A 13,575-nucleotide genomic window follows, 5' to 3' on the forward strand; every position below is an offset into this window, starting at 1 on the left:
GTGTTACAGTGGCAATTGAAGACTGTTCAGTTAGAGCCTGATTCAGAAGGACTAGACTTTCAAGTTCCTCTGCATGACTCTCATCCTCAAACAGAAGTACTTGGTCTCCATGCTCAAAACGTATCCAGCTCAAGCACTAAAGGCAATGTAGAGGAAAAAAATGCTCCTGCCCAGATGCAATCCACCGCGCGTTGTCAACAAACACTCCAAGAACAAAGAAGTAGCTGCATTGTACTACGAGGATCCAGAATCACTTGAATTTGCAGGGCTGGAAACTAGACCTCGAAAGAAGCTGCGAACAGCCTTGTTCACTGAAGCCAGCCTTGGCACAGAAAAGGCTCTCACTATTCAAGGAAACAAGGATCAGACTGCTCTTGTTGTTGCACCTAATGCTCCTACTGCTATCACAACTACCTTTCACTGTAGAAGACACAGTCAAGGAAGACTCAAGTTCGGCTCCACTCGATAAGCCTTGAAGGGTTACATCTCGCTTCTAATGTGAATAGCTGCTGCTCTCTTTTTTTGATTCTACATACTACAGCGAGCAGAACTACAACCAGCAGTATATATGTACCGCCTTTTGTCAGCAACAAAGCTATGCTACTTCTACTAATGTAAATTTTAGCCACTGCTGTAACAATAATCTTTTGGGGGTTTAACAGGAACATAGATACCAGTTTATGTTATCAATTTTTTTGGGTACCATTATCGTGTTTGATTGAAAATTGTTGCATAAATCAAGATTTTTTTTTTTGTTTTGGCTTTATTAGTTTGAAAAAAATTCTGAAGATATACTTATGAGAATTTCAATTAGAAAGTGTTATTTATTGAATACCTTTTTTTGTTTGGTAGGCGAAATTCGAACTTTCCACGGAAATTTTGGTTTTATAAACCATCTCACCTCTCCTATCTACTCTCCTATGTAGTTTAGAGTAATTGCTTTTTCACACTCAGAACATGTTAATATCAATATTATCGCGACATTCATTGAGTTTCAACTACACAAAATTGGGGGGCACGATATACACTTGCTTGTGGTCAGAAAAACTCATAAGTGAATAAGTTTGGTATGCAACTCAACCAATAAACACCATTTAGAAAACTTTAGTAGGAAGTTTGTTGATCTTTGAATTATAACAACAGAAACACCATTTAACAAAATTTTTGAATTATAATAAGAAAAACAAAACTAAATAATTACATAGGCAAAGCTAACTGGACTGGTTTTGATCACTGACTCATCTAACATATGGCAAAATGCCATAACGAAGACATTCGTTACTCATCCTACCATGTATCGAACGATTTGATCCCCAGTTGTTTTGAATAACCCAATAAGGCTCACAAATTTGTGTTTGATGCATTAGCTGACATTCTCCCCTTCCCACAATTATAGAAGCGTGCATGCTTCGATGCCACACATCTCCCTCCTCTCGAGTATAATACATCCCCTGTCTACCTAAGATAGGTGCTAGCCTACGAAAACCATATATGGCACCATAAAATGGACCTCTAACACGCATAAGACTACTTAATAGGTTACTCTCACACCTACATTTCTAATATCATTCAGAAAATCTCCTTCAATGGTGGTGTAAGACCAAATTGTCATGTCCCTCGCCAAATAATAATAACGATCATTTGTTCGATGTTTTATAGCATACTCCAATTTAGTAGTGATCGGAGTACACTCTAATAGTCGAAATAAATCTTTACCCGTATCGTGATCATCACTAGATATTTGAGCGAGATGTTTGGCAGACAAAGAATGTCTCACAACCTCATTTGTGTAGTTTCCAAGATTTGAACTTTCAGTCATTTGAGTTTTACTATTACATCCGTAGTTGCAAGAAATCGGCAGTCCGTCCAAAAAAATATATACAAACAACAAAAAAATCGGGGAGGTGTAGAGAGGATTGTACAAAATGTGCTACCAGATATTACATAAATGATTTTAAGGGTACAAATGATATATATATATATATATATATATATATATATATATATATAGTATATTTTTTTAAGAAAATGAATCTTAAAATTAAAATTATTAATAATTAGTTTATTAAAAAATTACACTTACAATATATGTCATATTTAGTGATACAAATCACATGAATCTAATAAGTTTCAATGAAAAATTAAACCACCGCTTACCACTAACCCTCATCATCTCAGCCAGTTTGTTGGTGAGCCTCAACCTTCGAGGATTTAATTTTATGCATACGAATAAATAGATTAGTTTGTTTTTATTTTCTATTATCATAAAACTTTCTTCTTAAGCAAATGAAACCGAAACTTGTGTAACAAAGATATATAAATCACCAAATGCCCAACTTGGTTAATATATAAGAAAATTGTTGTGTGCCTAAAGCCTTCGTAAAAATGTCCGCAAGTTGTTCTGTTGTCTTCACATGAGATGGCCGAATGTTACTGTTTGGGGTAAAACTACCCTATCCACGTGGACCAATCACGTGTTGACACGTGTCAGTATCGGAGAGGTTCTGAGAGAACCAACCCTCTGGTGACACGTGGCACTCTAACCCATGAAAGGGGAACTGATCCCCTCATGCTATTAATAAAGGAAAATCCTCATTTATTGCATAATCATAAATACACAAAAAACCCGAGCAATATTAATTGCAGAATATTCTCTCAAAATCCGAGAAAAAAAAAACTTTACATTTCGTACTTTTATACATCCGGATTCGTTCTAACTTGATTGTCGGAGGCGAAACTCCACCCAACCGGAGTTTTCCGTGGTTTTGCAGGTACAGACGGTCAACGCACATTCTTGGAATGTAACTCTCTTGAGGGACTCCAAAAACCCTGAAACATTTGGCGCCGTCTGTGGGGAGAGTACTTCGGAGATGGCTTCATAGGAGTCTGTACCGCCTGCTGATGAGAGCCGGCCTTTGGCCGGAGTAGAGGTCTATACAGACCAAGAGAGTGGTGATGACTTCGGGTGTCGACACCTATGTGGCCCCAGACGGGTCACTCAGAACAAGATGCACCCAATCCAAGGAAATAAGGGAACAAAGCGAAAACAAAGCTGGTCCAAGCAACCCAACCATCAAGCCGGCTGGGCAACCCCAGGCGACGGAGGGTGCTGCTCTCGTTACTAGAGACGAACTCATGAATTTCATGACGAGTTTCAAAGAGGAAATCAAGGACCTGATACACAAGTCAACTGGCACCAACAAGGGTCAGTCGGCCAAGAACCCTTCTCCCTCCGGGAAGAAGCAGGTGAAGGATCGTGTGCCTACTCCTCACCCTAAGCCAAAGGGGACAAATGGGCCCATGATCGACCTTTCAAAGCTCCGTTTCCCTGAATCAGGGAAAAGGAAGGCCATCCGGCAAGTTCAGCCGGATGGATAAAAAAGGACTTACTTAGATGCCCAGATGTTAATCCAGCAGAAGAGAAGTCAACAATTGTCTGAGTCGGCCTCAACGTCGACTTACCCAGACTGTTTCCCGAATACTTTAATGAAGTATTCGGAAACAAACCAAGAGAGTCAGTCACGCGGCTTGCCCGCACGTACTGGCCCTCAGATCATCCAACCGGCTCCATATGTGCCCCAACATCCATACATGCCGTATGGATCACCCTACATGTAGCCGACCTTCTTTGGGGGTCAGGCGGCACAAAATGTCCAGCCAATGGACTGGCAGCTTCGACTGCTAAATCTTGGGGAACAGCCGTCAGCTTTCTCTAGGGAGATAACCGAGGCGGCTCAGCAGGCCAAGGTTAAGAACATGTTGGTTGGTACCAATGAAGGTACTACCAACTCGGAAGACCACCTAATGGCTTACACCAACCTCATGTACTTACAGGGGTTGGATGACGCCGCCTGGTGTCAATGCTTCCCGGCGACGTTGAAGGGCATAGCCCAACGATGGTTTGACAATCTGCCAGCCGGTTGCATCAATAATTTCAAGACGCTTGCATACTTGTTCGCGTCCAACTTCTCTATGAACATCCCCGCCAAAAAGACAAGTCTTGACTTAGGAGATATTCAGCAGGGAGATAGAGAAGGGCTAAAGTCCTATGTCAGGCGGTTCAATCTGATGAGAATTCAGATTCAAGGGTTGTCTGACGAAGTTGCCTACACAGACTTCTTCAAGGGTCTAAGACGGGTCGACCTTTAAGTTCAACCTTGTCAGAAAGAGGGTTGCTACCCTCCAAGAAGCTTTGATGGAAGCCGAAGCCTACATACAGGCGACAGAGCTCTGTTCCATCAAGCAGTCGTCGGACCCTAAAAAGTCCGACAAAAAAGAGAGCCAGTTAGCTCAACAGGCTAAAAAAGAAGAGAGCAAGAAAAGAAAAGAATTCTGGGTGGCCGACACTTCTGGTCAGTCATCCCAGAAGAAAAAGAAAGAGTTGAAGCCGTAGATCCCCAAGTACGAGTTCAACAAGGACTGCTCCTCTATCCTCATGGAGATTAAAGATTGGTTGGCCATTGAAAAACCGGCTGCAACGAAAAGTCCCATCAACAGCCGGGACAAGAGCAAGTACTGCCATTTCCATGAAGGAGGGCGGTGAGGGGTGGGTCGCATCACCAGCGCGGGGGGAGGGGAAACCAGCGTAGAGGGAAGGGGATTAGCGGTGCAAGGGCAGAGAGGGGTGGGGGCAGTCGGCCGGCGTCAAAGTTTGGGTGGCTGATCGGTTGGACGTAGGTTTGGTTGGGTGGTTTTTTTTTATTTTTTCTTTCTTTCTTTTAATTTTGTTTTAAATTTTTTTTAACCAATGAAATTGCAACACGTGTCATTTAAAAAAAAAACTATTCAATAGGTGACCAATATTTGGGATTGAAGAAAGAAAACACTCCCAAAGTTGGGATTATTATTTACAATTTTTCCTAAATTAAATTATCTTGATTGTTGCATAATTTAATAATAAAATTTTGAATGATTCAATATTGTTTATATAAAAAAAGTACAACATTACATGGTCAAATAAATATAAGTATAAAATATTGCTTACATATTTGCATTGCAAAGTTTTATATGCATCTTTTACGACGTTCTTTTTAGTGTATGTATTTCACTATGTGATCCAACATGTAATATACTTTGTTAAAAATAATATTTATTTTATAATTATATTTGATATGACCTTTCTTTAAGGTGATGATAGTAAATTTTGCTGACAAAATTGTCATTTTTATGTATAAAATTTAAATGTATTTGAAGATTTCATTTAGAAAATTATACTACCAATATATGGAATGATATAATATTTTGGTGATAATTGACATATTTTCTATAATACAAACTAGATTAGTGCTCGTGCGATGCACATAGTAATAATATTTTTATTTATGATATATTATAAAAATGAGGCAACTCATGTGGAATAAATAAATGCAATACATATAAGAAAGATGAAATAATAAGACAAATTTTTTTAAAACTACAATTGAGAAAAAAAAATATATACTCCGTATTATTTTTTATTAGTTGTGTTGAAAATATTTGAAATAGTATACATTATATTACATTAATGGATATATGTTATTTCCAATAAAACCATACAATGTAGATGTCGTCGTATGTATTTTTATAAATTAATTAATTTAGTTCAAAGAAAAAAAATTATACAATGTATTTCCAAAATATAAGCTAAGTAGAATTTTGTCAGATATTGTATTGACAGAAAATTTTGTAATAATAGTTTGACATATGTCCAAAATGATCGATGTGAGCATGACTTGTTTTAGAAATTGTTAATAGATTTTTTTAAGGAAAAAAAAGTTATAAATTAGTAAAATTATTACAAAAGTATTTAACAGATCGAAAACGAACTAAATTATTATTATTTCATAAGATTTCAAATCAACAGCATGAATAGAAATGTTAATTTTTTCCATTGAACCCCACTATTGTACATGTTAATTTTTTCTATTGAACCCTGCTATTGTACAATTATATAATGGTAGTTTAAATGTTTAATATTTTTGGCTCCGTTATTTTATACTCTCCACCATATTTCAACCTTTTAAATTATAACTTATTCTCCCTTAATTAAAAGGTCACAAAATCTTGTGTAACTAGTTTAAGTAAGTAGAACACGAAATAAAAAGGAATACAATTATTATATAGAGATAATATATAATATTAGGAATAATATATTATTAATTATTATAGTTGTATTAATATTCCAAAAATGATTTTAGCTAAAAATGGAGAGGAGAGTTTTAGAGAGAAAAAAGAGCATCAGGAAGTGACACGTGTCATTCCTGGTATCTATTTTAGTATTATGTTATTGATTACATATTCTTCACAGTCTACTTTTAATTACACTTTTGCCCCTGACATAAAAAATGATATAACTATTGATTAGGGGATTTTTATCCACCAATCACCGTCTGACAAGTGGACCAACCAGGTTCCGCCACGTGTCCTTCACGAAGGCCAATAGGAGCCTGCCACGTGTCAATCACAGATACGTCCTCTACGGACCAATTGAGACACGCCACGTGTCCACCCATGCCAAATGGGAAAACCGGCCAACAAGGCCCAATCCTGTCTAGAGGCCCGGTCAGCCCTAGGTTTACCCTAAACCTAGAGAGTGGCACGCTTCTCAAGGCTATAAATACTTAATTAATCCTCATTAATTAGGGAGATCAAGAAATCAAGAGAAGAACAGAAACATTACGGAACACTAATAACCGGCTAATCTCGCTAACGACGCAGATTACCAACATTAAACACTCTCACCTAGAGAGATCTTATTACTTTAATTTCCGTATTAATTACTCCTTAATCAGGTACTAACTTGACCGTTGGAGGCGGAGCTCTCAGGAGTCTCCGTTATTTTGCAGGTACAGGCGTCCGGTTCCAGTCTCGGAATTGTAACTCTCCCGCAGGACATCAGAAAACCCCGAAACATTTGGCGCCGTCTGTGGGGAGAGTACTTCAGAGATGGCATCCAAGTCTGTACCGACTCCTGAAGAGAGGCGTCCCCTAAACGACCCTCAAGTTCAGTCGGACCATGATACCGAAAGTGAATTTGAAGTGGAAACTCATACAGCTCCAGACGGGACCCTAAGGGCCCGACGTACCCGTCATACCGAAAGGAGGGAACGGGAGCATCTTCAAACAGGAAGCGAGCCAGCAGGCGCACCGCGTGCTCGGCAACAGCCGACTGATGGGTCTGCTCCCATCACAAGGAACGAACTCATGACCTTCATGAGGGACTTCAAGGGAGAGATTCAAGAGTTGATCAACAAAAAGCCGCCTGCTTCAGTCAAAGAGCAGTCGGCCAAAAAACCTTCCACTTCACTGAAGAGGAAGCCAGTTCAAGGGCGAGAGGCGACTCCTCATCCTAAATCCAAGAAGCGGGAGCCACTTGCTCTTGATTTCACAAAATTCCGTTATCCTACGGGAAATAGGAAACCGGTTCGTCATATTCAGGCGGACGGGTCAAAGCAAACGTTCACAGATGCTCGGCTACTGCTAGAGCAGAAGAAGAGTGGCCGATTGTCAGAGTCGGCTTCTACTTCAAATTTTCAAGACAGTTTGCGAAATGCCTCGATGAGGCATACTCAGTCGTACCATGAGAGTCAGTCAGGCGGCACCTCCCGTCAGTCCGGCTTTCATAGTGCCCAGGCGGTACCAAACTTACCATTTGTGCCGCAACAACAGTATTTTATGCAGCCACCTCCATTTGGTGGACCTGCAGCAAAAAACGTCCAACCTATGGACTGGCAGCTACGGCTGCTTAGACTTGGTGAACAGCCGTCGGCCTTCTCCAAGGAAATTACTGAAGCCGCTCAGCCGGCCAAAGTAAAAAATGTACTAGTAGGCGCCTATGACGGCACTACTAATCCAGAAGACCATCTGATGGCATTCACCAACCTGATGTACCTTCAAGGGTTGGATGATCCCACTTGGTGCAAGTGTTTCCCAGCGACTCTCAAGGGAATCGCACAGCAATGGTTCGGCAACCTGCCGACTGGTTGTGTAAACAGCTTCAGGACGCTTGCTTACTTATTTGCCTCCAACTTCGCTATGAACATCCCTGCGAAGAAAACGACCCTTGATTTGGGAACAATTCAGCAGGGCGAGAAGGAGGGGCTTCGTTCTTACATCAGGCGGTTCAACCTGATGAGAATACAGATTTAAGGGTTACCGGATGAGGTAGCTTATACTGACTTTTTTAGAGGTCTCAAAGACGGGTCTACCTTCAAATTTGATTTAGTTCGAAAAAGGGTGGCGACTCTTCAAGAGGCCTTGATTGAAGCAGAAGCCTATATACAGGCGACTGATCTGTGTACGATAAAACAGTCGGACGGGAAAAGGTTCGACAAAAGAGAAGGACGACAGAAACAGTCGTCTAACAAAGATGAGAAAAGAAAAGAGGTCTGGGCGGTTGATTCCTCTAAACAGCCGGCCCAGAAAAAGAAAAAAGAATTCAAACCATACTCCCCAAAGTATGTGTTTAACAAGGATAACCAGTTTATCCTAAAAGAAATAAAGGGACGGTTCTCAATTGAGAAGCCGGTCCCCATGAAGGGTTCTGCAAACAACCGGAACCAAGACAAAATCTGTGCTTATCATGATGACGTTGGTCATCACACCAATGACTGCATCAGTCTCATGCGGTACCTAGACCGCTTGGCTGAGCAAGGTGATCTTGATACTTATGTCAAGAAATCTACGGGGAACACTTCCTCAAAAAAGCAGTCGGCCAAAAAGAATCAACAAGCCGACAGTTCCGATACAGATGATGCAGTCGTCTACACCATTGCAGGCGGCTTCTCAGGAGGCGGCCCCACTATTAGGGGCAACAAAGATAATATAAGACGGCTAGATGTAAATTCCGTTCACCAAGAACGGCCATCCAAATATACATTTCCTGAGATTGTCATCACTGAAGAGGATCTAGGAGGGGTAAGGGGGCCGCATGACGACCCTCTCGTTATTGAATGTAAAGTGGCCAACCAGAGAGTTGGCCGAATCCTCATAGATACCGGGAGCTCCTCAGATCTCATCAGCAGCAAATGTCTGTCAAAACTGAAATATCAGACGGACTGCATACATCCGGCCTCCCACCCTTTAATAGGGTTTGGAGGAGGAGTCGTCCACCCACTGGGACGAGTAGATTTACCCATTCGCCTGGGCGAAAAAGGGGAAGGACGACACATGGTAGTCCGGTTCCTTGTAGTAGAGGAACTCTCGGCCTACAACATGATTCTGGGTCGACCAACCCTGAATAATTCCAAGGCTGTTATAATCCCGTCTCTTATGCTGCTTAAGTTTGAGAGGGATAATGGAACAGTCGGCTCCCTAAGGGGAGATCAGAGGATGGCCCGAGAGTGCTATCTCTCGGATGTCAAGCCCACTGTTATGGCCACTGGGTCAAGTGGAGAAAAAACAGACCTTGACAATGTCAAGGAGAGTGCGCCTGTTCAAGAAACAGGCGACAAAAAGAGAAAGGCGTCCCAGACAGAGTCCGCAAGAAAAGCAAGAAAATAGCAATCATTGGCAGAGGAGCGGCCGGATGAGTTCCGCCCTCAGCCGGCTGGTGAGCATGCGGACCTGATCTTAGACGACTCACGTCCTGACCGAACAGTCAAAGTTGGGACGACTGCTCTGAGAAACCTTGGTGACGACTTTCACAACCTATTGAAAGAATACAAGGACATCTTTGCATTTGAAGTCCATGAAATGCCAGGCATTAGTCCTGATCTGGCAGTACATAAACTCGCTGTGGATCCGAAAAAGAAGCCGGTACGGCAAAAGAAGCGGAACCATGGCGAAGAAAGAAGTCAGGCGGCAGCCGCCGAAGTTAAAAAATTACTTGATGCAGGGTTCATTCGGCAATGTTACTTCCCAGACTGGGTTGCAAATGTGGTGCTTGTTAAAAAGCCGAATGGCACCTGGCGAATGTGTGTAGACTACACAGACTTAAACAAGGCGTGCCCCAAAGACAGTTACCCTCTGCCTAAAATTGATAATCTGGTCGACTCAACAGCAGGTCATGCCTTGATGAGTTTTATGGACGCCTATTCTGGTTTCCATCAAATTCCTTTATGGAAGAAAGATCAGGAGAAGACGGCCTTCGTCACTGATCAGGGGTTATACTGTTACACGGTCATGCCGTTTGGTCTTAAGAATGCCCCGGCTACCTTCCAACGAATGATAAACACGGTGTTCTTTGATCAGATTGGGAGAAACGTCGAGGCATATATTGATGATATGATTGTCAAGACTAAACTTCAGAAAGATCATCTGACGGACCTCCGAGAAACTTTCGCCACACTCAGGCGGCACCATGTCATGCTCAATCCCAAGAAATGTGTATTTGGAGTTGAGTCTGGGAAATTTCTCGGATTCCTTATCAATCAGAGAGGAATAGAGGCGAACCCTGAGAAGGTGCAGGTGGTCATTGACATGCAGTCGCCTCGTACCATCCGAGAGGTTCAGAAGTTAACAGGTTGTCTGGCGGCCTTGGGGAGATTTCTAAGCCGATCAGGCGACAAATGCCTATACTTTTTCCAAGCAATTAAGAAAAAGGCAAGGTTTGAATGGGGGCCGGATGCTGAGGCCGCCTTCCAGAAATTAAAAGTTCACTTGCATTCCTTGCCGAGGCTGGTCAGCCCTTTGCCCAAAGAGGTTCTCTACATGTACCTGGCCGTCTCTGATCATGCGTTAAGCGCTGTGCTCCTTGCTGAAAGGGACGGCTGTCAGCTCCCGGTCTACTTTGTCAGTCACGTACTGAAAAATGCCGAGCTGAGGTATCCCCTAGTGGAGAAATTTGGTCTTGCACTCTTCATGGCTGTTAAAAAATTGAAGCCCTACTTTTTGGCACATGCAGTCGTCGTGTATACCGACCAACCAATCAAGCGGCCACTTACCATCATGGAGTCGTCAAGACGAATGATCAAATGGGCCATAGAAATACAGAGCCTCGAAGTTACTTTCGAGCCTAGAAAAGCAGTGAAGGGGCAAGCCTTTGCTGACTTTATTGTAGAGATGACTCGTCCTCCTGACTCTCAAGTTCCAGACCAAGTCTGGAAGGTATATGTGGACGGAAGCTCTACTTCAAATGGTTGTGGAGCAGGCGTCGTATGTCAATCTCCAGAGGGCGACAGGTTCGAGTATGCTCTACGCTTCAGTTTTCAGGCTTCAAACAATGAGGCAGAATATGAAGCTTTACTAGCCGGGATCCGCATGTGCAAGGCGGTAGGGGCCAGAAAAGTAGACGCCTGTTCTGATTCACAATTGATAGTGAGTCAGTACAATGGCGAATACGAAGCAACCCATCCGGCCATGATCAAGTATTTACAGGCGGTCCGACAAGCAGTCGGCTCCCTTGAGGATTTCCATCTGATCCAAGTGCCAAGATCAGAAAACAACCAGGCAGATGCACTGTCAAAATTAGCATCATCCGCCTCCTCCGATACTCCTCGAACTGTTTTTTGGGAAGTAATGGAGAAGAGAAGCATCGAGGAAAACCCTATTGGAATCCTAGACAGAAGCTCAACCTGGATGGATTCAATCAGGGCATATCTGACAAACGGTACACTGCCGGATGATCCTCAACAGGCGGCAGCACTGAAAAAACGAGCCTCCTGTTTTGAAATGATACAGGGAGAACTTCACAAGAGGGGGTACCTTCAACCCTTCTTAAAGTGTGTTACTCCTGAAAAGGGACGAGAGATACTAGATGATCTTCACTCTGGTTACTGTGCTTCTCATATAGGTGGTAGGATGCTTGCTCAAAGGGCAAGGCGGCAGGGCTACTTTTGGCCTACTTTGGAAGCAGATGCAATGGAGATGGTGAAAAAATGTGACAAGTGCCAAAGGTTTGGCAAATTAATTCACCGTCCGGCTACTGACCTCACTACCATTCACAGCCCACTACCGTTTGCTAAGTGGGGCATGGACATTCTGGGTCCATATACGCCTGCTACAGGCGGCAGAAGGTATATACTGGTTGCCGTTGACTACTTCACTAAATGGGTAGAGGCGGAGGCTGTAAAGGGAATCAAGACGAAAGATGTAATTTCATTCATTTGGAAAAACGTCATCACTCGGTTCGGGGTTCCCATGTCTATGGTTTTTGATAATGGTCCCCAATTTGAGACGCTTGTTCTCAAAAGCTGGTTGGGAGACCAAGGAATTGCACACTACTTTGCATCTGTCGGCCGTCCACAAGCAAACGGCCAAGTAGAAGCCTTTAATAAAATCATCTCAGACGGTCTCAAGAAAAAGATTGAACGAGCAGGCGGCCTATGGGCGGATGAACTACCACATGTTCTCTGGGCCATTAGGACGACTGAAAAAGGGGCGACTGGAGAAACTCCATTCCTCCTAACTTATGGTGCGGAAGCTGTTCTTCCAATAGAACACTACGAGCCGACTCTTCGAGTAATGCTGTATGACGAAGAGGCAAACTGGGAAGCCATGCGCCTGGCATTAGACTCACTTCCTGAAAAGAGGGGCAATGCTGTTTTGCGCCATGAGATCTATCGCCTGAGAATGACTAGATCATACAACAAAAAAGTACACAGGCGTCCACTCAAAGTAGGGGACTTTGTACTTAGAAAAATGGAAGCAGTTGGTAGGGCTAATGAGTCTGGCAAACTAACTCCTAACTGGGAAGGACCCTACCGAATCTATGAGGAAGTCAGGGACGGTACCTACCGTCTAGAAACACCAGACGGACAACCGTTGCCTCGAACTTGGAATGTAGATAACCTTAAAAAATATTTCTTCTGAAAGATGTAAAGTAAAGAGCTACTTAATAAAGTTTGCACTTACTATTCAATTTTTGTATTACGAGGGGCATGCCGTCTGTACCTTTACAGTCGGCTACTCTCCATTGAGTATTTTACTCACAATACTTAGCTAAAAAGATTAGGGCCTGGCCGACCCTGTGCCTAACAGGCGGCTACCCTTCTTTTACTTAGCACCTACGTTCACCAAGAACTTACCAAGGCCACCGGCCGAATGATCAGACCAGGCGCCAAGCCACCTGATCAAATCTACAAAACTAATACGACCTGTCCCAACATCATAGCAGGCGTCCGACGGCATCCCTCCGGATGAAATTCGTCGCAGAGAGCAGCTCCCTTTTGGGTGGAACATTGTTCTATAAACTAATTACACGGCACCTATACGACTGTCCCCAAGGGCAACCACGTAGCCGTTTTTGAGACAAGGATAACTCTATCACTAACCAAACCAGTGGTAGCAGTTGACATCTGAGTCAGATGACCGCCTGTATTACTTGGGATAAATGCAGGGGGTACCTATTGAGTTAATAGCCAACAAACATTGGCGAATCAAGGGGTCTAGCCGGCCTACGCCGCCTGGTACCTCTACTACTCAATCTAGATTGTGACGAAGACTAAGTAACTCCTATGTTAACTTAATAGTCACTCAAACTTAGTATGGAGCCTAAAAGGTATGAGTCGTTCGCCTGTTCTTAATAAACAGGGGCTCTCAACCACTACTCTTGCTAGGTTAACAAATTACGAGTTAAAAGCCAACATTGGCAATAAAGGGAAACAACCGGTACCCGCCGCTTGTTATCCTACTTAATTCCTTGGCGACTAGGTAATA

The sequence above is a fragment of the Chenopodium quinoa genome, unplaced genomic scaffold (assembly GCF_001683475.1).
Source record: "Chenopodium quinoa cultivar QQ74 unplaced genomic scaffold, ASM168347v1, whole genome shotgun sequence".
Classification (NCBI taxonomy): Eukaryota; Viridiplantae; Streptophyta; class Magnoliopsida; order Caryophyllales; family Amaranthaceae; genus Chenopodium; species Chenopodium quinoa.